Raw genomic sequence first — 23874 nt, forward strand, 5'->3', positions numbered from 1 at the left:
GCTCTTTCAAAGGGCTCCCCGTCTGAAGGCCTCCTTCAAAACAATCCCATCAAACAGGAACTGGACTTCTCGACAGTGACTTTCTTGTTCTATCACCTGACATACAATCAGGGAAACATGCCTTATAAATTAACTACCGTTATTTTAATTGGACCAGAATACCCCATTGAGAGATATATAAGCAACAAAAATGAACTGCATCAGTGGGTTCTCATTTGCAAATTATTTCCAATGCCACTTCATTCTGAGGTTCAGGCTGCAACCCAGCTCCAGCTAAGACTTTTGAACTCTGTCCCCAGACGATCCCAGATGTTGCAGAGGCAGTAGTCACACAAACTCACCACACTTCATAAAGCTCCATACCTCACAAATGTATTCATTTTTCCACAAGTGGGGTTGGTGATTGATAGGGTCTTATTTAAACATTTTCATTAATGGTCTGAGGGGAGTAAACCATACATTTATGAAATTCACAGACGATGCTGAAGTGGGAGAGGTTGCAAACCATCAAGGAGGACAGAGAAATAATCCAAAAGGGACCTGCGGAGAGAGAAACCTGCAAAAAATGGATATTTGATCAGGGAAATTGCAAGGCAATACCCACGGTTGGGAAACCAATTTGAAACGCAGATACCTACATCTGAACGCAGCTGGCAAGGAGGTACTTGGAAGCAGTAATGCCAGAAAAGGCCTTAGTGTGTTAAGAGACAGAAAATTGGGCATGAGCTAGCAACACGTTGTGGAATACAAACAAACAAAAATAAGCCAATGCAGTTTTGGGTTGCCTTAACATAGAAGCCAGGTATCATAGAAATGTCAGGCTGGAAGAGACTTCAAGAGGTCACCTAGTCCGTTCCCTTGATGCTGAGTCAGGACCAGGTATAACTAGAAGTGTTGCTTGCTCTCGCTGTTAAATTATAGCAAGACTGTGAAAGATACTGCATTCATATCTGGGGATCTTGACAACACAAAGCTTCAGACAAATTGAATAAGAACAGCCGCAAAAATTAAGGCGCTGAAGGGACTCGATTGGAAGAGCTGATTTTGGCTAGTTTAGATTAATGATGATTAGTCAGCAATTATATCTGCTGGATAGATCAAGGATGGAGGAACAAAATATTTAAACCTGGATACCCCAAATTAGGCTCCTGAATCCATATGGAGGTGCCTAAAAGTCTGATTTTCCCAAGTGCTGTACATTTGCAGATGTCCTTCATTTCAGTGGGAGCTGTGTTGCTCAGAAGCTCTGCAAAGCAGGCCAGAATTCCTAAATATGGATTTAGAAGCCTAATGTTAAGCATTCGGGTCTGAAAATTTTGGCTGAAAGCATTTATTTAGGGTGGTTTGAGGGGGTGGAACTAGAAATAATGGAATGAAAAGAAGCAAACTTTGGGCTGAGTATCAGGAAATAATGATGGAATGTGTTAAACTGTGGAAGTCTCCCAAGGGAAGTTCTATTGAGACATTTAAAACTAGAATGAACAAAGCACTAGCAAATATATTCCAAGGAACAACCCTTCATTAGTAAAATCCCAGAAGTAAATGCTGTCTGCATTCTTATTCGGTGCTCCATGTGCACTCTCTGAATAGAAAATAATGGAATCTAGTGGGTAAACGATTGGACTGGGAGACAGAAGTTCTGACTTCTATTTCCTGCTCTGCCATGTTAGGGAGTCAGGAGCACAAATCCCATTTATGGCTCTGTGCCTCAGTTTCCCCATAGGTAAAATGGGGATAATACTTCCCTACTTCACAGGGATGTCCTGAGGCTCAGTTCATTAATGTTTGTATAAGACATTGAGCTCTTTCAGTGAAGGATATTGAGGCAGAAGCCTACAGTGGTTAGAGCAGAGGACTCGGTATGGGAAGATCAAGGTTCTATGCCCAGCTGCCACTGATCTTAGTCTGACTGTGGGCACCATTTAACCACTCTGTGCCTCAGTTTTCACAGGCCTGATAGTGATGCCCTTCTTCAGATTGTGTAGTACAGGGATCGGCAACCTTTGGTACGCGGCTCGCCAGGGTAAGCACCCTGGCAGGCTGGGATAGTTTGTTTACCTGCCGTGTCCGCAGGTTCAGCCGATCGTGGCTCCCCCTCGCCGCGGTTCACCGTCCAGGGCCAAGGGGGGCTGCGGGAAGCTGCGCAGACTGACAGATGTGCTGGCCACTGCTTCCTGCAGCCCCCATTGGCCTGAAGCGGCGAACCGTGGCCAGGGAGAGCCGCGATTGGCCGAACCTGTGGCCCCGGCAGGTAAACAAATCGGCCTGGCCTGCCAGGGTGCTTACACTGGTGAGCCGCGTGCCAAAGGTTGCCGATCCCTGGTGTAGTACCTTACTCCACTGACTGCAGGTGGAGGATACTAGTCAGTGTAAGGCTATTGTGATCTGTAATAGGGAGACACGAATTAATTCACCATTCTTTGCACGTATATAGACCCACGGTTCCAAGAATTTAACTTCCCTCCTTTAACAAAGGATGGAAGTACTAGAGAGGGCCTTCTGTGGCACCTAAAGCAGTGTTTACTAGTAATTAAATTCACAGAGACATATCGTTTGTTCCAGCTGCTAGGCTGTGACCGTATTCAGCCCCAGAGAGCTAGTATTGAGACATAAGAGTGCAGTATTGGAAGGGGCACCCAAGCAGGGAAGAGGCAGTATATGGCCAGCAGCTAAGAGCTAATCCCCACTGCAATGTCCCCCTTTCCTTTAGGGGCTCAACTTTGGATCCTTTTATTTCCCCTCCCAGAGTACAGTCAAAATGGCAGCACAAAGCGCTAATAACCTGACAGGAGCAAGTAACTCTCCCCCCCCCGCCTCCTGTCCGCCTGCTAACAGAGGCAGGCCAGCTGTGGTAGATAGGGTGCTTTAGCATGGACTGGCAAGGGCCTTGGAATGTGCTGGCGGTGACCAAGGGAAAGGAGCGCACAAAGCCAGTGTAATTCAGTGCACCTGAGGCCTTTCAAAGGGAGAGACACGCATGGAAAGGCTGACTGGGAAAGAAGAGCCTCAGACCCACATGCAAGGCAGCGCAAAGTGACCATGGAACAGTGATTGAAGGGACATGCTCATCATAAAATCCGGGAGCTTGTCTCATGTCAAATAGCACCTTCGTCCTGAAGGCAATAGAGTAAGGTGCTGCTCATCATGACTAAGGGCATCAGACTTGGTTACCAGTGATCTGTCACCCTGTATGAATTTCCAGTGATCTAACTGACCATTGACTAGAGCAGTGTTTCCCAAACTTGGGACGCCGCTTGTTCAGGGAAAGCCCCTGGCGGGCTGGGCTGGTTTGTTTACCTGCCCTGTCCACAGGTCCAGCCGATCGTGGCTCCCACTGGCCGCGGTTCGCTGCTCCAGGCCAATGGGGGTGGCGGGAAGCGGTGGCCAGCACATCCCTCGGCCCGCGCCGCTTCCGGCATCTCCCATTGGCCTTGAGCCGCGAACTGCGGCCAGTGGGAGCCGCGATTGGCCGAACCTGCGGATGCAGCAGGTAAACAAACCGGCCCGGCCCGCATGGGGCTTTCCCTGCACAAGCGGCATCCCAAGTTTGGGAAACACTGGACTAGAGGAACCCGAAGCAGAACCTTGGACCCAAAACAGACCTGAACCAAGCCCAGATCTGAATTTATCGTTGTTTATTATCTGTTAACGTGCCAACCACCTGCTCAGTTTTTTACAAGGCCAAATATGAACCAGGCCCTGTCCAGTTTGCAATCTGAGGACCAGATCTTGCAGTGTTCTCTGAGCAGGCAAACTCCCTGAATCTGCATAGACCTCACTGCAGGATTGGAATGTAAGGGGTGATTCACACGCATAAGGTGTCTGCAAGTCAGGCCTTAGCATGTACAATGCAAAGTCAATGGGAAGAACTCACAGTAGCAGTGGCACTGGGACCCTTTTAATAGTGGGGGTGCTGAAAGCCTGCTCCCTTACCCCTGTCCGCACCGCCCGTCCCCCCCAGCTGGGGCTGGGAGCAGTGCCGTGTCTGTGGGAGATGGGGACCTGGACGGGGTAAGGGGGCAAAGCCTGGGGGTGGGCACGGGGCCAGGAGCAGAGTCCTGGGCACGGGGCCCGCAGCCGGGACCCTGTGTGCAGGGCCAGTAGCAGAGCCGGGGCCGGGACTCTGGGACCAGAGCTCCAGGAGCGGGGGGCCAGATGTGGGGCTCAGGACACAGGGCCAGTGGCCAGGGCCAGCACTCCAAGAGCAGAGCCCCGGGTGTGGGACCAAGAGTGGGGCCCCGGGTGCAGGGCCCCAGGCCAGTGTCCAGGAACCGGGGCAGGCAGCCAAGCCCTGCGCACGGGGTCAGGGAGCGGAGCTCCTGGCACAGAGCTAGTGGCCAGGGATAGGGACCAGTGGCTGGGACCCGAGTGCTGGGCCAAGAGTGGGGCCCCAGCATGGAGCTCCAGGCATGGGGCCAGTGGCCGGGGAGCAGGGCTGGCGGCTGGGAGAGAGCAAAACCTGGGGGTGCTGCAGTACCCCCTGCATCCCTAGTTTCCACGCCTATGCGTAGTGCTTGGCCCTAACAGCTTGATGGAGATAGGTGCCTTCAGGTGCTATTGAAAATCCTACCACAGGTGTTTGGAGAAGATGAGATTTGCTGTAAAGACCAGGGGAAGGGCTGGCTTTGAACATCTCCATTTGTAACAAAGCATCTGTTTTAGGGTCATTTCTTGTGAGCATCATGGAGAAGTGAGTCTTGTGCAGGTTTACGCTTCACTACTTGTGCCGTTGATTTTTAGTTTTTGCTTTTCACGCTATTAGCACAGTTCAAGCACTGTCCCATCTAACGTTGAGTCAGAAAGCAGCATGACTCAACTACCTGCAATTGCTCTTTGCTCTTTACATGGCTTCCCAGCGTGCCCCCAACTTAAGGTCCTCCCTTTAAAAGATACTTAGATCCACCAGCTAATTTAGAAATGGAGAGGTCCCCAGGAATAAAATAAACCTATCAATTAGAAACACAGACTGCTGGTAAAATCAGCAACGGCGCCAGCGCCTGCAGGTGCTGTTTTGGATTCATCCTATTCAGGCCTCCCAAACAGGAGTGGACTCTTTCCTGAAGATATATTTGTATAGGCACAATACAGTACACATCTGGGCCCTCATCTTACAAGTAGATCCTGACAGGGGGACCCTTGCGTCCCAGGGAAACCCCAATGAAGTTATCTTGTGCAATGCCTTTCGTTATTATTATTATTTATAACACCAAGTTTGGCGCCCCATTGCAGTAGGTTCTGTACAACCACATAGCAAAAGACAGTCTCAGTTCCAAAGAGTTTACAATCTATATTGGCAAGACAAAATGCAGAAAGGGAAAGAGACGTCCCCAACCAGAGCCGGCTCCAGGCACCAGCTTGCCATGCAGAAGGGCGGCACGCCCCGCAATTCGGCGGACGGTCCCTCACTCCCGCTCAGAGCGAAGGACCTCCTGCCGAATTGTCGTCGCAGATCGCGATCGCGGCTTTTTTTTTTTTTTTTTTTTTGGCGCCGCTTAGGGCAGCAAAAACCCTGGAGCCGGCCCTGTCCCCAACAGTCATGCAACAGGACCAGAACCCAGATCTGGGCCCCAACCTCATGCCCAATCCACTGGACCACACTGACTGAGATCCTAACAGTTTGAGTTGCCTGCATGTTCTAGGCTCTTTGCCCCTAAGCCTGCCCATGCCCAATGTCATATTCTGAAACCGCATCTCATACTTTATGCTATATACAGCAATAGCTATCCTGCCTGCTGCTTATGCTATCTACCTGCAAGGAACTTATCCATATGCATTAAAAAATGCTGCTAAGGGCTAGAAAAGGAGGGAGGAAGAGACCAGAGTTTACATCCATCAAATCGGTCAGCTAAATGCATTACGCTTTACAAGAGCTGCCAGGGCTCCAATTGCAAATCTTTCAGAGTTTGTGGTGATAAATTTCCCCTGATCCTATTAATAAAATATAATAGCAATTCTGAGAATAATGGCCTATTATCTAAAGTCTTAGAATGACAGAGCAATCAAAAGGAGGGTGAGTTATGGCGTGGCGGGGAGCAGTGATGGAGAGTTTGTGGATCTTTCCTCCATGGCACATTTCAAGCCGTTCAGGGCAGGTCGCAAAGACTTAGCTATTCATCAGAGAGAAACCACCACAAACAAGAGCAGCTTGTTTTTAAAGTCCTTTAAATAATAATATAAAGCCAGGCACTGCATGTATGCCAGCTGTTTGCCTAAGATCAAAATAACGCTGCAACTGCCCCTACAAAACGGACAGCTCGCAACACAAACCTATCAGCCTCATCCTCCCTCAGATCCCTGCTCTGCCATGGTGCCTACAAATGCTGTCATCTGACACTGGGTAGGCAGCTGATCAGCTGCGATTCTACACTGCGTGTCCATTTTAATGTTGCTAGAACTGGTGGAAATTTTCCTAGTTTTGATTTTTTTTTTCTTCCAGCGAAACTTTTCAGTGAGAAATTTGAATTCACTCCAAAACTTTTTTGAAAACCTCGGAAAGACGTTGGTAAAAATCATCATTGATAGTCTTCCATTTTTTTTTTTCAACCACCGATAGAACCCTTCTACATTTATGGACATTTTTGTAGAAATGTTGAAAGTAAAAATAAAATTAAAAAGTGTCAAGATTATGTTTTTAAACTGGTTTTACAACCAGCCCTATCTGTGACCTCATCCCTCCATCTGCACCTTTTCCCCTTTCAGCCGTGTCTCCTCCTGTTGCATCTTGTCATTATTAGAGCTGGTTGGGAATTTTTCAACTAAACATTCTTTCATCAGAAAATGCTCTTTTGTCAAAACAACCTTTCTGTGGAAATGTACCACAGTTTCAACTAAACTTCCATCGGGAGAGCTTTTCATTTTCATTCCACCTCAGAACAAAAATAAAATTCAAAACCTCAAACATGTTTCAGGACGTGGCATTCTTGTTTTCTAGCCAGCCCTTGTCATTATTCTAGACTGTGAGCTTTCTGGGTCTTATTTTTTGTATGTAGACAGCACCCAGCACAATGAGACCCATCAAGAAACAGGGTGGGCTCAGCGGCTTGTCTCTTCCTCATAAGCGCTCCTCATCCACTACAGTTTGTCCTCACACCTTGTCTCAGGCTTCTGTGCCTTCAACAACTCCACTGACCAGGGGCTAGCACACTCCACCCCTCACTCCAGTAGGCTACAGTTCCTCAGGGTCCCTGTCTCCAGTCAGACTTCCAACCGGTGGTTCTCAACCTATTTACCATTGTGGGCCACATATACGACCTGTATAGCCCCAAGAATGTCACATGGGCTGCAGCTGTGTGCTGACTGAGCCACAAGTTGAGAACCACTGCAGCTCACCTCTGAAGTAGTGGCTTGGCTCGGCTTGGCTCGGCTCTGTTCTGTTCTGCTCCCTCCTTTTCAGCCTTCTTTCAGGCTTGCTAAGGAGACCAGACCAGACTGCACCTCCTCTGGATCTGTCTCCCCCTCCAAATAGGCTCAACTTTATCTTTATGGCAAACACCCATCTCTCCCCAGCTGGGCTTCATCTGTAATTAGGCCTGGCCCACCCTCCAGGTGCACTCAGGCAAGGTAATTGGCATCTCACTTTTTCACAGAGTGTGGGGGAGTAAAACACCCCCATCACACCATCTCTAACACAAATGCCTCTTGTTGCTTAGCATCACGTCTCGTGTCCCTAGTGGTTCGCTCTGGTTCACGTTTCCTTTCCGCTCACCCTCAGCTTTGTTTTAAAATAAATAAAAAATGTGAAACAGTCAAAATCAGTTTCAGGTCAAAGCCAACCAAGTTACCATTGGGCTCCAAGCTGAAACAATAAACTGACCCAGGTTCACTTGCAAATTGGTCCAGGTTTGTCAAAATGATTCTGATCCTTGGCAAACGACAGCTGAGGTCTGGGTTCTTAACGAACAGCCAAATCAGATAAGATGGCGTTCACAGCTCTCTACCCCAGCCATAAGGGACGATTCCCTTACTGGTCAAAACTCGAAGCCAGGAAATCTGATCTCTATTCTGAGCTCTTCTGCAGATCTTGAGCAAGTCAATTGGGGCGGGTCCAGTCCTGCAAGCCTTCCAAACATAAAAGCTCCCATTGACTTCAATGTTCAGAGGGCTTCAGAATCAAGCCCTTAAACTTTCTTTGTGTTATCCCAGTCTATGCAATGGGGGTCATAATATTTCCCTACCTCAATCAGGCTTATGTTTGTAAAAGATTTTGAGATCCTCAGGTAGAAGCTAATAAAGTGCAAAGTTATTATTAGCAAGTCAACTGTCAAAGCTTTTCTTGAGCTGAGAAAAATTAATACAATAATGAGTCTTCCTACCTCTCTCTGCCCACGTTCCCCATAATTTGTTCCACACTCAGGTGCAAATTTATGTAATCAAGAAATATCGTATCTACCTTTTCGGCCGACAGTAATTTGGAGGGGAGGAGAAGTTGTAATGAGTTGACTATAGGCCAATACATGACCATGGTGGAGATTTTCTGTATTTCTGCTGGTCCCTTAAGCCAAAAGAGGACAAAATTGTCACTTCTTTGGGTGTTTGTGGGTAGACTCTAAAAATATGGCATTCTCCAATACTCCGGTGGGACACTGTTTGGAGGAGAGACCATGTTAGCATTTTGTGCATGTGCAGTAGAGCTTGTTGCAAACTTTTCATTAAAAAAGGTAAAAAATGGCATCATCCCCCCCACACACACACACCAAAAAAATCCATTTTTCTCAAAAATTATTGGGTTTTCATTTTAAAAAATGAAAATGACCATACTGCGTCTGACCAGCAGTCCAGCTGGACCAGTAGCCTGTCTCTGGCAGTGATCAGTATACCACTTGCTTCAGAGGAAGGTGCAAGAAACTCCATAGTAGGCAGTTATGGAATAACCTGCCCACAGGGAAGTTTTTTTCCTACCCCTGTCTCTCAAGAGCTGACTTATGCTCTGAAGCAGGAGGGTTTATATCCATTCCATGCTTTTGAGAGATAACTTGCAGTTTTCTAAACTTTTTCACAAATACTGTGCATGCTGTTTTCAAAAAGGCTTTGGGATTAATCTGGGGCTAGTCAGATTTTCTGGGCGTAGTGCTGATTCCCATCCACATAACCATGCATCAGAGGGTTGTAAATATTTTAAAGGGGGAACGAGGTTTCACACTATCTAGGCTATCCAAGAGGTCTGCCAAGATTTCACAAGATGGAGGAACTCAATCAACAGCTCAGATTTTAATGTATAAATAAAGATTTCCACTGCGTTGGCCTTGTCCATCTGAGCAATCAGCCCGTAGAATGTGTGTTCATTTCTGGTTTCAAATAGAGGGAGGAGTTGGACATAAGTAAGTGTGATCCATCATACTCACAGCTTTCTCTCCTCCAGGTAAATAAATGCACAGCTGCAAAATTTGAGAAAGGCAAAACCATTTTTTTTAGAAGCATAAATATTCCTGACAAGCAATTGCCACTTATAAATAAATTATAAATAGAGATATCCTATCTCCTAGAACTGGAAGGGACCTTGAAAGGTCATTGAGTCCAGCCCCCTACCTTCACTAGCAGGACCAAGTACTGATTTTACCCCAGATCCCTAAGTGGCCCCTTCAAGGATTGAATTCACAACACTGCGTTTAGCAGGCCAATGCTCAAACCACTGAGCTATCCCTCCCCCACTTGACACACTCACATCAAACCTGTTGGTAGCAAAAGCTTTGCGAGGAAACACACTGGCAGGGCTGGGCTCCCTGGACTCAGAAAGCCTTCTTCAGTTCTGATTTACGTGTCATCCTTTTAGATTAGTGATTCATAACTATGCCAATAACTGCACATTTCATTTGCATTTCAAAGGCTAGTCATTGTCTGTGCACGGTAAGTATGAACCAAGATCCTCGAGGAGACACTCCACGTACGTGCAAAGTATTATTAGAAATAACCTTTTGCTGAGCTGGAGCAGAGGGTATGCTTGGAGGCAATAGAAACTGGATGGAAGCAGGAATATTTGGATGATAATACACTCAGGGTTTGCTAACACAGGAACGGATTTATGACCTATATTAGAGTGAGTTTGGGCATTTTTAGCAACGAAATGCAACTTATAGATTTGCCTGTTCTCCTCCCCGTCCCTACCAGTGGGAGTTTTCTCTAGCTTGGTTTCAGTTGTAGGATAGCACTGGTGAGGAAAACAGGTCACAGTGGTCGCTGCCATCCCCGGGACTGACTAGTTGCAGCAACGGCCCATAGTTCAATGAAGTTTTAATCAAGTTAGCATCCACTGGCCTTTTTGTGCCTCCCAAGGGATACCATGAGTGTTAAGTCACGTAAGCAAATTGGTTGTATAATTATGCATATTTGTGGGATGCAGTCAGTAGCAGCTGATGTGATCTACTGATTATCTCTCCCTTACTTGTTTTATAGCCTATGAGGTTCTCTCTTTTCAGCTGTGACTCACTCAGGAGGACTTATTATATTCTGTGCAAGGCCAGGTCTGCTTTCAACACTTAAATTATTGCCTTAGACTTATTCTCCTGACAGGATTGGGGGAGGGCATCTTGCTGGGCTCTTTCTCCCTACCCCAGGAAACGTAACTAATGGTAATTTATTTCATACTCATCATATGATCTGATTATTTAGAAATCATTCATGAAGTACAGTAGAAAAGGAAATTAATATCTTATAATGTCTTGATGAATCCGTTTGTGGTATTTTCTTTATGTTTCTCCATACCCAGCAACAGGCAGCCTTCATTCAGGATGCCCTTTATTTTAGATTAAGAACAACTAAGCAAGAAAGAACAAATGTCAAGTCCCCACAAGAGGACGCCGTGTGTCTTCTCCAGCAAGCTGCACTGAGGTTGGAGGACAAAATGGCTGCCTGTCCCTGCAAAAAGGAGAATCCTTATAGACGCAATACGAAGACACAACAGGTTACATTGCTAAATACACCGTGGCATTCTGCTACATGGACGGCATATAATACAAATCAGACGTCAACATACAGTAAACTTCTGAACATGTCACCTCCAGCATCATTTTGTAGTACATTGAAGGTCAGATAGCAAGATGGAATTAAGTGATATGGGGAGAAATGGTCTGAGCAGTGGCGGATTAATAATTTTGCCGCCCCTAGGCCGGGAAATAATTGCCGCCCTGGCTCCGCCCCAACTCCGCCCTTTCCCGCCCCCATTCCAAACCCCTCCCCAAAGTCCCCGCTCCAACTCCGCCCCCTTCCTTCCCCTATTGGATCTCTTCCCCAAATCCCCGCCCCCGGCCCCGCCTCTTCCCCCAGCGCGCGGCGTTCCCCCTCCTCCCCCTCCCTCCCTGCCCCGCGAAACAGCTGTTTCACGGCGCAAGCGCTGGGAGGGGAGAGAAACAGGACGCAGCGGCGCGCTTGCAGAGGAGGCGGAGATGAGCTGGAGCAAGGGGGCGGGGCGCGGAGGGGAGCTTCCACCCCTGCAAATTTGCCGCCCTAGGCCTAGTCGGCCTAGGCAATAATACGGCACTGGGGACCATAGTTTGGGATTAGCAACAGCAAATCCCAAATTGGGGCTTGAGGGGAATTCGCTAGTCAGATCTGTGTTTCATCCAAGCCATGAAAATTTGATCCTAGGTTAATGCCCTAACTACTGAACCATTCCCACCATTCCAGCCTGAATCAGTGTGTGAGGAAGAGAAGGAGGATGCTTGAGACGTTTAAGGAAGAAAATCAAGGCAGAAGGCAGGTTTGGGAGGTTGGAGTCCTTGGCCTATTTGCAAGTGGAGCAGGGATTGGGTGGATTTTTTCCCCTTCAGAAGAATGAGCCCTGTCACCTCAGCGCTGCTCCAAACTGCCCCCTGCTGGTAGAAAAGCAAGCCTCTTGGCCTAGCATGGTTCAAGAAACTGAAGGAAAGAAAAAAATATTACCGTGAAAGAAAGAAAAAAAGGAACAAATAAGGTAGTAACACATAGATGCAGACAAACAAGTGCCAGCCGGGTGAGTTAGCCCTTGTGGAGCTAATGAACAACCAGTCGGCGGGTCTCGGTCCAATTTCTAGTGGACGCATATCCACTTCACAAAACAGCCACTACAACTGGCATCGTTAATGTCCCAGCCATGGGCAGGAGGGGCAATGGGGCCCCTTCTGGATTAGCACTGAGTCACTCGTGTAGCTTACAGCCTGTGCTTTTACTGGTGTGATCTGCAGGCTCTGACACCAAGCTGTCCCCAGGCCTATCCATCTGGCACTTGTCACCAGCTCTTAGTTCATGCCACTCAATTCCTTGGCAAATGTAGAAAAAAAAAACGAAATGAAAATAAAATATGAAAAAATAAAGAGAAGAAATTGGTTAACAGGGCAAATGCCTCGAAGAGCTTTACATCACTTCCTATAAAGCTGAACTTGACCATATTTCTCCATCACAGGAAGCAAAGCAAGAGAGGAATCAATGACTGCAAGGATAAATGCTCCATGAATGAGACACAGGGCAGCTGAATTCACACTAGTGAATGGATAGCAGGATTTGCCCCCTGGGTCACACGACATCAGCTGCAGAAGGAAGTCTGGGCTGACTGATCCCTAGAAGTTTACAATGTGCAATTGATTTGGGGGTTATTTACAGAGCAAAGAGTTCACTGGGGCACTTTGGTATCAAATCTCGCTCCTATTTGCACAGCAGAATGTCAGGTTTAGTTGTGTCCCAGCAATGCACTTATAATACCTTTGCACTTATATAACACCCTCCATCCGAGGAGCTCAAGGCCCTTTGCAAACATGGATCAATTAAATCTAGCCTCTTATCCCTCCTGGGAGGTAAACAAATGGGGAAACTGAGGCACAGGATGCTTTAATGACTGGCCAAAGGTTACACAGTAAATCAGCTCTCCTCTAAACTCTGCTTAAGGCAGTCATCAGAGAGCGCAGGCTGTTTATAGACAAAGACTGGACCTGCCAATGCTGTTGCTTTTTTTCAGTCCGGGTGAAAGGCGCTGTACTGGCAATCAAGGAGAATGACATTCGACACAGATGCACGGAACAGGTGCAATGCTGGCAGTGCAGGCTTCCCCTTGCTGCCTATGGAGCCAGACATCGGAGGCTGAGACGAGATCTCAGAGTCCATGTCCGTTCAGCCCAAAGACTTTCTGCGGATGCATCCAATAGGTTCCGTTTCCAGATGCCCCAATGATGGAACATCTGCTGGAATGATGTTTACTCCTTGGGTTACTGGAAGAAGCCAGGAAGAGTCTGGCTTTTTTAGGAAGCAGCAGGGTGGGGAAACTTAAACTAAGTACTCGAGAGAGGGCTCTGGAGGGATGAAACTATTGTGAAGAAATGCCTGGGTTTCTTCAACAGGTGGGTGGGGTGAGCGGGAAAGGCACCCAAGCCCAGGTCAACACTCTCCAGCTGCACATAAAGGTTGGCCAGAGGCGAATATGAGTTTGCTGTTGACAGCCAAACGTCCTTTCTCGGCCAGCCACTGGTGAAACAACCATGCGTGCCAAGGCTGGAGATCTCATTTGCTAGAGCTGTGCTCTCCAGAGCGTGTTTCCAACAGCCCTGTAATGGCTTAGATGGGGAAAGAGATTTTAGGTTTGCACACAATTCTTTTCATTTCAATCCCACTCATAGACTCAGACTTCAAGGTCAGAAGGGACCATTACGATCATCCAGTCTGACCTCCTGCACAATGCAGGCCACAGAATCTCACCCACCCACTCCTGTAACAAACCCCTAACCTATGTCTGAGTTATTGAAGTCCTCAAATCGTGTTTTAAAGACCTCAAGGTGCAGAGAATCCTCCAGCAAGTGATTCATGCCCCACGCTGCAGAGGAAGGCGAAAAATCTCCAGGGCCTCTGCCAATCTTCCCTGGAGGAAAGTTCCTTCCCAACCTCAAATGTGGTGATCAGTTAAACCCTGAGCATGTGGGCAAGACTCACCAGCCAGCACCCAGGAAAGAATTCTCTGTAGTAACTCAGATCCCACCCCATCTAACATCGCATCACAGACCATTGGGCATATTTACCTGCTAATAATCAAAGATCAATTAATTGCCAAAATTAGGCTATCCCATCATACCATCCCCTCCATAAACTTATCAAGCTTAATCTTGAAGCCAGATATGTCTTTTGCCCCCACTACTCCCCTTGGAAGGCTGTTCCAGAACTTCACTCCTCTAATGGTTAGAAACCTTCATCTAATTTCAAGTCTAAACTTCCTAGTGTCCAGTTTATATCCATTTGTTCTTGTGTCTTCAGTGTTCGTAAGACAGCCTTGGTCTGCTGGCTTTGTCAGCAAGTGGAGCGCTGTGTCCTCATTGGATGCAGTGATCAGAGAACAAGGTCCCAGCAAACAGGCCTCTGTAGGAACCGCCTCTACATGCTTGCACTACTCATTACAGAGATTGGCTCTACCCAGAATCCTGTATCCAACACACACCCTGCCCTGACCAAGATGGTTAGAAATCTGATACCCTGGCCCGACCAAGGTGGTTAGAAATCTGAATCGGAAATCAAGCCAGACATGAAGGCAAGGTCAAGAGTCAAAGAAATAAGGGGCAGGCAAACTGTTTGAGCAATTAAATCTGAATAAAGTCCAGACGGGGCACAGGAAGATGGAAAATACACTCCCACGTGGGCCAGGCTGAGAGCCAAATGCCGAGTCAGGTACCCCCATTGTTTCTACCTGTAACTTTTGGTCACCCGCGCCATGTGTCAGGATGTCGTGCCATTACATCAGTGTTTGTCACAGTGTTGTGAAATCGGCTAGCACGGGATACCCAAGAGCAGCGACTCACACAACCAGGGGCTGAACTAGCTGTCCCCATGTTGCTCCCCACCCTTGCTAGCCCTGGAGAGCAAGGACCTGAACCCTTATTCTGTGATGTCAGAGGGGAAGAGGAGGCGGGGAAGGTGTCACTCAGGTCCCACCCACAATCCCAAAGTACCTGGATGTTTGTGCTAAAAACAATTGTTAAATATGTCACTGCCGGTTCATTATAAAGTGTCATCCTGCTGAGATGAAAGGGGAAGTTCCACTCTTGTTTTAGTTTGGCTGTCAGCCAGCACTGGACAACAGCATGGGCATCAGTGATGCACTCAGAATGCTTTCTTTGCAATGATAATGTCTAGCAACTTTACTGCTTAAATTATATAGCATGGGTTGGGGCCATCAGAGAAGTACATACCAGTCGGTCCATCTTACTCCCACCATGAAGGGCTGAATTCAAGATCTGAACTCAGATCCTAGAGACAAGGGACTGAGCTCAGGTCCTGCGGTCAATTCTGCTACATTTCTCCATACACAAAGAGTTTATCACATACTTTCAATTGAAAAGGGCTTTTTGATTTAAGATTAAGGAAAATAACCAGAAAGAACCAAAGTAAAGTCTCAAAGCAAGAGAGAGAGCACAGTGTGTGCTTCTCTTTTGTATCAGATCACAGCAACCCTCAGAACAAAATGTCTGCTTTCCCTGCAGACAAATAAAAGTCATGGATGCTCTCAGGTGCTGCATACAGAATACAAAGGGACAGAGGTTTCATGTTACATATATACTGCAAAATCCACCAACGGCAGCACATAAACTGCAGGTAGGGTTGTTCTCTGTCCTGATATTTCAAGCAACTCTTGCTTTTAATAGGCTGATCTTAATTTGTGAGAGCACAAGGCTGCTTTTAACAAGCTGAGTGTACAGGCTCCTTAAAATTCCTGAAATAAAAAACACCACCATGTAGGTATAGACGTGCCACACTTACACAGATCACACTACTTTTTTGCTCCATTACCTCTTTATCTTCATAACACCCCTGTGAAGCAGGGATGTGCCATTATCCCCACTTTGCAGATGGGAAACCGAAGCCCAAAGAGACTCAGTGACTTCACTAAGGTCACACAGGAAGTCCATCTGAGTCTGCAGGGCAGGGAATTGAACCCAAAGTCCTAGATAATAGGGGCCATATAAGTCCTTAAGATAGATAGCAGGATGAAAGCCAAGTCATGGGACCTGCCTTCAGAAAGCCCTGGCCTTTGGCGCCCAGGTGATTTGCAGGTTCTGAGGCAGTGACAGGGGATGCTGTCCAAACACATAATTCATCTTCTGCATTGTTCCGTGTTGTCTCAGCCGGTAAGCTGGCAAGGTTTACTCAATTTCATGGTTGGCCTGGCCACACGGCAAACCCTCTCCCACCTGACAGTTCAGCTGTGTTTCCTCTGCCCGCTGCAGTTCAATGCATCTGTGTTTACTCCATGACCCATAACTGAGACCTGTTTTCCCTGGACAGGCTCCATCTCAGCCTCTCCCCCAGTGCCCGCCATGTGTCCATTTATTTTTCTAGGTAGTGTCTCTTCGCTGATATTTTCAGCACCCTCTCCATGTGCTCAAGCATTTCCCACTTTGGGATGCATGGCAAGGACCGTGGAAACATTTCCTGTTGCTGAAGAGAGAGGTGTTACTCCCAGAAACAACAAACCATGGCCAAAGACTCACCAGGCAGGACTGCAGAGAATTTGCCCAGGCTGAGGACCGGTGTTAAATTCTCCACACTTACATCTTATCAGTTAATCACCTCCTTATTCTATGCCTGGGTCCCAACTTTTATTCTGGAGTTGGGTTTCTTGGGAGAGGCACATACAATAAATGGCTTTGTTATCACAGAATTCATTTGAGATCCAACACAACCCCACACACGGAAAACAGAAATGGGAAAGAATTTGATCATCCCATGTAAAACTCTGCACACATCGAGCACTCGCTTGTGTTACTGTAATGGGCAGAACACTTCCAGATTCCTGACCAGGCCTTGAATAGCAGAGAATCTAGCCCAGACTCGTTAGTACTAGGTTTGGGTCCATATCCACACCCCAGATCTAAACAGAAAGTCCAAATCAAAACTTCACAGCTGGTTTCTGCCATTACAATGAACCAAACAGAACTCTGGACTCAAACAATCCCAAATTCTGGGGAATACAAACGTCACAACTGAGGTCCATCTCAATTTGCTGTGGGGCACAGGTACTACCCCTTCAGGGATTGCCAGCTCCCTTCTCTGCTGCTTATCCTTCTTTCATACTTCCCCTGCGAGATGGGAGGATGGGATGGGTGGTCATGGCTCTCCAAAGATAGACCCTAGGAGTCACCGATTCATTGGCCCATAAAGCGGGTGCCCTCCATTCTCAAATGGATTCTCTCTCACGCTCTGCAGTGCGGCCCATTACCTGATGCATAACAGACCCGGCCTACTCACACTTCTCAAGGAAGAGTTACATCCCTTCTGGTTTCTCAAGTCTTAGCACTGTCTCCTCATTAGCTTTGAGAGCCTCTGAAGAAAAGGTGCTAGAGAAGTGCAAAGTATTATTATAGAACAGCTGAGGGAGAGAGATTTAGAAGTCACAGCAAGGGAGAACAGGTCGTTAGCTGAGATCAGAAATGTAAGGGGGAGTGGATAGGCTGGAAACACAGAATTGCTGTACTTGGCCAGCCCAGTGAGCCGTTAGTCTGGTATCCAGTCTCCATCAGTGGCCAGTGCGAGATGGCTTTGCTACAAGATGCGCGTAACCTTATCAGAAAAAATGCATTAGCAACAAATCCTGCCCAAAGATGGAGACGGATTGGTTCACCTAACCTAATTGGTCTTTTGCATCTCTAACGTTTCTGGTCAGAAGCGGACGGGATGGCAGGAGAGGCAAAGGTTCTGCTCTTGCCTCAAGAGTGGGGAGACTTTGAGGCGAGACAGAGAGGAGTCCAGTGCTAGATGAGTGAATGGAAAGGGCATGGGAAGAGAGAGAGAGAGAAGATCCATGTAACAGGCTGTTTCATAACGACCCCTTGGAGCCTTGAAGTGGAAATCTGTTCCCTTCCTGAAATCTGATTCGGCTCTTCTTCTGCACATTCCGTCCGCTGTTCAGGTTTGTTTGCTAACATGGCTGGAGGGAGGAGCCAGGGGCTGGGAGACAAGCACATTTTAACCACATGTGGATTTTTTCCTGTTGTTGCAAGAGATCCTGAAGCAAAAGCATTTCTGCCCCGTCCCTCCGCCTGCAAAGCAAGGTGCAGCTGGGAGGTGGGGAGGGAAGGGAAGCAGGAGGGGGCCCCAGTGGCTTTGAAGACAGTAGACACCCTCAGGTGTGAGCATGTTATGCAGACATTCTTGTGAATAAAGCAGAAAGAGATTTGTTACCTAAGAGGACTCAGGCTTGACGAGTGATGTCTTCATCTAGCTGTCCAAGTGGCGCTTATTTTGCCTACAGGCAGAAGCTGTTTATCAGGGCCAAGAGTGCACACCAGACACTTGGGTTTTCATGTTCTTTAAGGCATCAGGGAGAGCGGGAGAGGGGCTGAAGGCACCAATGTTTTGCTAGGGAGGGGTGTCCCTTCTGCTGCCATGTCAGTTCTTCTTCCCCCCTTCTCCACAGATTTAGTGGAAGGGCCTGGCAGAGAGTATCTTTCTTCTCCTGTCTGTTCACATGTTCCTCAGTGCGAGACCTGCAGAAACCTGTTCTACGTTGGAATGAGCTCCTGTCACTTTTTGGGCAGCCGGCCCTTTGAAGAGGGCGAGTGTTGCATTGCTGAAAAGCCACAGCTAGGGAGGATGGACAAATTGCAGCATCTGGAGCGATTACACACAGCAAGAGCATGTGGGGTGTTTTGTGGAGAGGGGGGAGGGTTAGGAGGAGAGGCAGGGAGGAGTGAGGTCAGTTATGAAGCAGACTAGGAGCCAGTATCTCTGGGTTGCACGCCTGACTGAACCACTGGATTACTCTGTGATTGCTGGTAAATTAATAAATGTCTCCATGCCTCTATTTCCCCTCAACAAATGGGGATGATAATGATACATCCTGACTTCACCGAACACTGAGTTCCATGGAGAGAAGGTGCGGTTGTACAAACATCACACTGTCATTTACTGCTGCTTCGCAGGGCCGCCCTCATAACATTATATTGCTGGGAGCGGTTTCCATTACTTGTCTTGGTGCTCCTTGGTGTCTATCGCAATAGACAGTATGGGGAGAACCAGCCCAAGCCAGTACCTAAGCCGCAAAACACGACATTATTTTGAAGTTCAAACAACATTTGCTTCCTGTTTTTTCCCCACTGCATGAAGTTGAGCGCTCATGAAATGTGCCAGATGGATAGTCCTGTGGAATGGGACCTCCTAGCTAACTGTAGAACAGGTATAACATGAACAGTGGCGGCACAATGCCCCCCAGGCTACCCCAGTAACAGGCCTCTGTCCACATTGACTGGGAGGAACCACCTTGTGATTACATTTAATCACCATACCCAACATGGTTCTTTTGCTGAGACTGGAAGCTAGAGTGCCCATTTTTGCTATTTGAGGTGCTGATACTTGTCAGAGGGGACACCAGTCTACCAGCACCTGGACTGAGGCCTGCTGACACATTTCACACAGACAACCGCACAGTCATCCCAGGGTCATGGCTTCCCTTCACTACTGATCTGGGTTGGATTTGAGTGAGTGAGCTAGACGTAAAGAGAGACTAGAAATGGCACCTGAGACACCCCACCTCTCCTTTGTGGTTGATTCTGTGTGGATTTAGCATGTGACTTTGCAGGCAACGAGCTTTAGGGCTGCCAGAGGAAGTAGGCTGGTGCCTTCAAGGCTCAGAACAAGTTGAGATAAGAAATGCGCAGGGGCATCGCCATAAGAATGCTCTGTTTGTCAGGCTCTGTTCAATCTGAGCTCTTCCGAACAGGAGAATGTCATGTTTGACTAATCCAAGTTTAGAAATACATTTTGGGCAGCAACTCTGAAGGCTCCAGAGGCTATTTACCTTTAATTATGTACCTATTGGATAAAGAGAGAGGGGAACCCAGGCACGTTCACCTACACCCCACCCCCACCCTGAGAAGTGTCAGCATTAAGCTGCAGCATTGCTGACTTCTGATGTTACTGGTTTGTCAGCTCAACACAGCCAGGAGGACAGTAAAATGGAAAATCCCTTGTTCCTTGGGTTGGCCAAAAGTTAGGATGCCAGGGGGGTTATACCCCGTCTATGCTAGGAAGGGGATTGAAGATGATTCTAAGGGGACAGGCAGCTCTATTCCATTTTCTTCTAAATAGGTTTCTGTACTGAGCTCATCAACATAGTTTCTGAGCATCTTCCAATAGCGCATTAAGCAACGTGATGACACATCTGTCACTGGCTGTCCGTTCTGTCCTGCTGTTCCCCCGGGGAGAAGCATGTGTAGTGAAGCATCCTGTTTTGATAGGGTTTAAGGGTTTCCCCTCCCACATTTCACCCAGATTCTGGTTATAAAACCGCACTGCCGACTCGGAAGAGGTTGTGTTTGTGTCTTCCCAGCTGTCTTAGCATCTTGCCCCATGGAAGGGTGGTGTGAAGAAGGGGACTGTACCGGCGTGAAAACAAGTGACTCAGAATGAGGAGTGCAGAAGTATATAGCCCAAGTCAGTGTCTCTCTCCACAGGCACCGTACATGCCGCCTGGTGTTGGAGGAGGGAAGAAGTGGCCTTGTGCTCCATGACATTTTGTTTTTAATATACAAACGTTTCTCTAACAAAAAGGATTACAAGAGCGGCACCAAATAATAAAGTTAAGCCTCAGCAGGGGGAGGAGTCTAGACATGACCACAAGCCAGGCCCCCCCCCCCGGCTCCCTACTAGGAAGCCAGGACCCCAGCAGAACCCGTCTTGGGTCCTGCCCTCGCTCATCAGGTGGATGTTGCACTTCTCCCAGAACTCATTCAGCTCCTGACCCTTCATCTGCAGCTGCTGGTTCAGGGTCTCCTGCTCTTTGTTGTTCTCAGGGCAGGGAGGACGTCCTTGACGGCACTCTCCTCCAGCTCCCCGCCCACCATGCAACACCTCAATGACTAGGCTGTGCTCAGGCAGCTTCAGCTCAAAGGCCAGGCCCTGCTGCTCCTGCCCGAGGTGGTTGAACCTGCCCATCACCGTTTCACCGTCAGGGCTTTGCCAGTGGAAGGAAGAGCTGGTGTTGCTCTTACTGCCCTCTGCAATCTTCCCTCCCATTCTGCGCATGATCCACATGCACGCACCCCCTCGTGATTTTTTGACCGCTGCAGACCCCTATCTCCGCAAATGTTAACACTCTGCCATTTCTTGTCAAGCAAACCCACTAACTTGGTACAACTTCATCCAGGTTTCTCTCCACAACACTCTTTCTCAGGGCCTCTGAGTATCCTTCTCCCATTTGAAGGCAGACTCCTGCTGGCTTCACACTACAGCACTGCATAATGGTTTAGAGGCTCAGCATATGGCTTTCATTGCGCCTCCTTTTATTCTTGTCATGCCCAGCAGGCAATGAGGACTGGAACGGAGAGAGGGAGGTTAAACCTGAGGAAGGAAGGGTAGTAGTCTGGCCTTAGTTTCCTAACACAAGGAGACTGGTTGCCTCAAGGGGTGGGTAATGGACGATGGTGCCTTTCATCTCTAGGTCATGGGTTCAAATCTGGTCCAACTCAGTAACAAGAAAGGTATTATTATGTGACATGAATTGCTGGTCTCAAGTCCAATTCCTAGTATATGCATGTCCATATCACTTTAACTGGCCCCCTCTCTGGCAATTTGAGCAGAGAGGCCTAGAACTGAATGGTGATGGAGTTATTCTGTCAGCCCTCGAACCTTGCACAGGTCAAGGTGAGGAAACTTGCCTCTACGGTGCCCCACTTCAGTTTCCAGGGTTGTCAACCTAGCACTGTTTTCCTAGAAAGATAACCTGTAGTTCAGTCTCAAGTTCACATCACCTTTCAGGCAAAGACCCAAAAATCTATAATACACGATTGCCCTCAGTGAGTTAAAACCCATTTCTCTGCTTTAGGGGATGAATGAGTGAAGCATGCGAGCCCTCGGCTGGATATCCTTAGATTGTAAGATCTTTGGGGTGGAGACTGTCTTTTTGGCTGTGTTTGTACTGTGCCTAACAGGAGAGGGGCCTGGTTCATGATTGGAGCTGCTAGGCACTACTGTAATATAAATAATAATACATGCTTCGCTGGTCTGGACTGAGGTTCCTAGATCTCAGCGGGATTATGTTGTGTGTGTTACTTTCACAAGTTGCTTTAAAAACAAGAGTGATACAAAAGCGTCAGCACGTCAACACTTCCATTAATGCAAAATTGACCCTTTTAGCTGCCACAGAGTGGGGAAGTCGCTTGACAAAAACAAAAGGATGCCCTGTAAGGCAGCTATGTTAGCAAGCACCAGTTCACACCCGTTCAGCTGCAGACAGCACCAGTCGTGCTGTTTGAATAGACTGGGGGGGGAAAATGTGTTGTGAACCTTACCTACTCTTGTGGCTAGAAGGTGATGGCATTGGGGTAAACAGGACTCAGTTGAATGCCTGTAAAAGGGATTCTTTACTGAAGCTGCCAGGCACAGATCAGATTCTGTAGCTCTCCCTGACTCTTCATTTCCCAGACTAATTAAGGCTGATCAGAATATTTCTAAAACTGTTAAAAAAAAAAAGCTTTTTTTCCCCCTATTTTCCAACCAGTTCTATTAAACACATAGGGTCCCCTTAAGTCCTGGACTGGAGTGTGCAGTCATGGAAGGGATTGTTGACTACAGTACAGTAGATGGATGTATGTAGCCAGCAAATGGTGTCGTTCCCCCCCCCCCCTTCCATAAGCCATGACTCAGGACCCTCATGGGCCATAGGCAGAACTTCTAACAGGTATAATCCGTATGTTTAAAATGACAGGAGCTGGTTTCCACTGGAGGATGTGGTTTGCCCCTAACATTTTCTATCACAACTCTTCCCATCTCCCAATTAGAAGCAAAGCTGCACACTGCCCGATAGGGTCTTATTTGCTAATGCAGCCCATTGCATATTGACTCCAATTTAAAAATAAAAAATTGCTTTTGGGAGCCGTTGATTGCAGTTTCAACCAGCAATAATTCTAAGGAAATTGGTCATTACCACCGTTGATGACCATTAGTGCACTGACCTACTTTGACTTTACTGTCAGCTTTAAATATCAAATTGGTAATTAACTATTCCTAATAACAACCCTCTGTGCTGATCCCTGGGATTCTCCTGGAAAGGAGGCTCTGAACTGGATCATTATCAGAGCTGGTCATTCGTCAGTGGTTAAAGTCAAGGCTGCATATTGATGGGTGTGCATGGGATAGCACTGTCTTTGTTGGGGTTTTTACCACTGCTGCACCTTTCCATGTCAATAAGGAGCTACAGACAGCTGTGTGCAATTGAGAGGGAGAGGTTTTGCATGACAAACCATCAGCAGCCGTTAAAAGCTGTGATTATCTTAAACAAAACAAAACGCAGAGGGGTGGGATAGCCAGGCAGCCAGATCTTAGGCAGTATATCCACACCAGCAAAAAAACGTCCAATCCCTTAGTACATTCACAGGGACTTCCCTAAGAGCTCCCATGAGTCGTACAGCAATGCCAAGTACTGCAAGGAGCAGGGGAGCATTACTTGGAAGGTGCCGTCACATCCCAGGGCACTTTGTGATCCTAGAAAGAGGATACTTTGTAATAAGATGATTATGAATGACTGGAATGCTGACAAATTGATACAAGGCCTGCCCTGCGCCTTCCTGCCAAGGGAAAAGAATGACTCACCCTAGCGAGGGCTTATAGAACCCCCCCTCTCTGGGACATTGGAGGTCACAGGTCAAAGGTTAACTCAGCAAAGGGAAGGAAATTTAGTATTTTTAATCCAAAATAGAAGTGAAATGAACATGTGATTATAGGGATAAGGACTGCACCAGCCCATCCATCTGCATGATCAGGGTCTCAGCCGTAATCTAGTTGATAGATGGGCACTGAGCTGGGAGTCAGGAGTTCTGGGGTTCTAGTCTCTACTTTGCCACTGACCTTTTGAGTGACTTTGATCCTTTGCCCCCCCTCTGCCTCAGTTTCCTCCTCTATTGCAAAGACCTTTGGGATGTAGGATTATAGTGAACG

The 23874-nt window shown here is 47.6% G+C and overlaps 1 pseudogene; it reads right to left on the minus strand.

Moving 5' to 3' along the window:
- Positions 1 to 19740: 19740 nt before the first annotated feature.
- LOC128844427 (prefoldin subunit 2-like) lies at positions 19741 to 20964 on the minus strand (annotated as a pseudogene).
- Positions 20965 to 23874: the final 2910 nt, after the last annotated feature.

This window comes from Malaclemys terrapin, chromosome 10 (genome assembly GCF_027887155.1).
Source record: "Malaclemys terrapin pileata isolate rMalTer1 chromosome 10, rMalTer1.hap1, whole genome shotgun sequence".
Lineage (NCBI taxonomy): Eukaryota > Metazoa > Chordata > Testudines > Emydidae > Malaclemys > Malaclemys terrapin.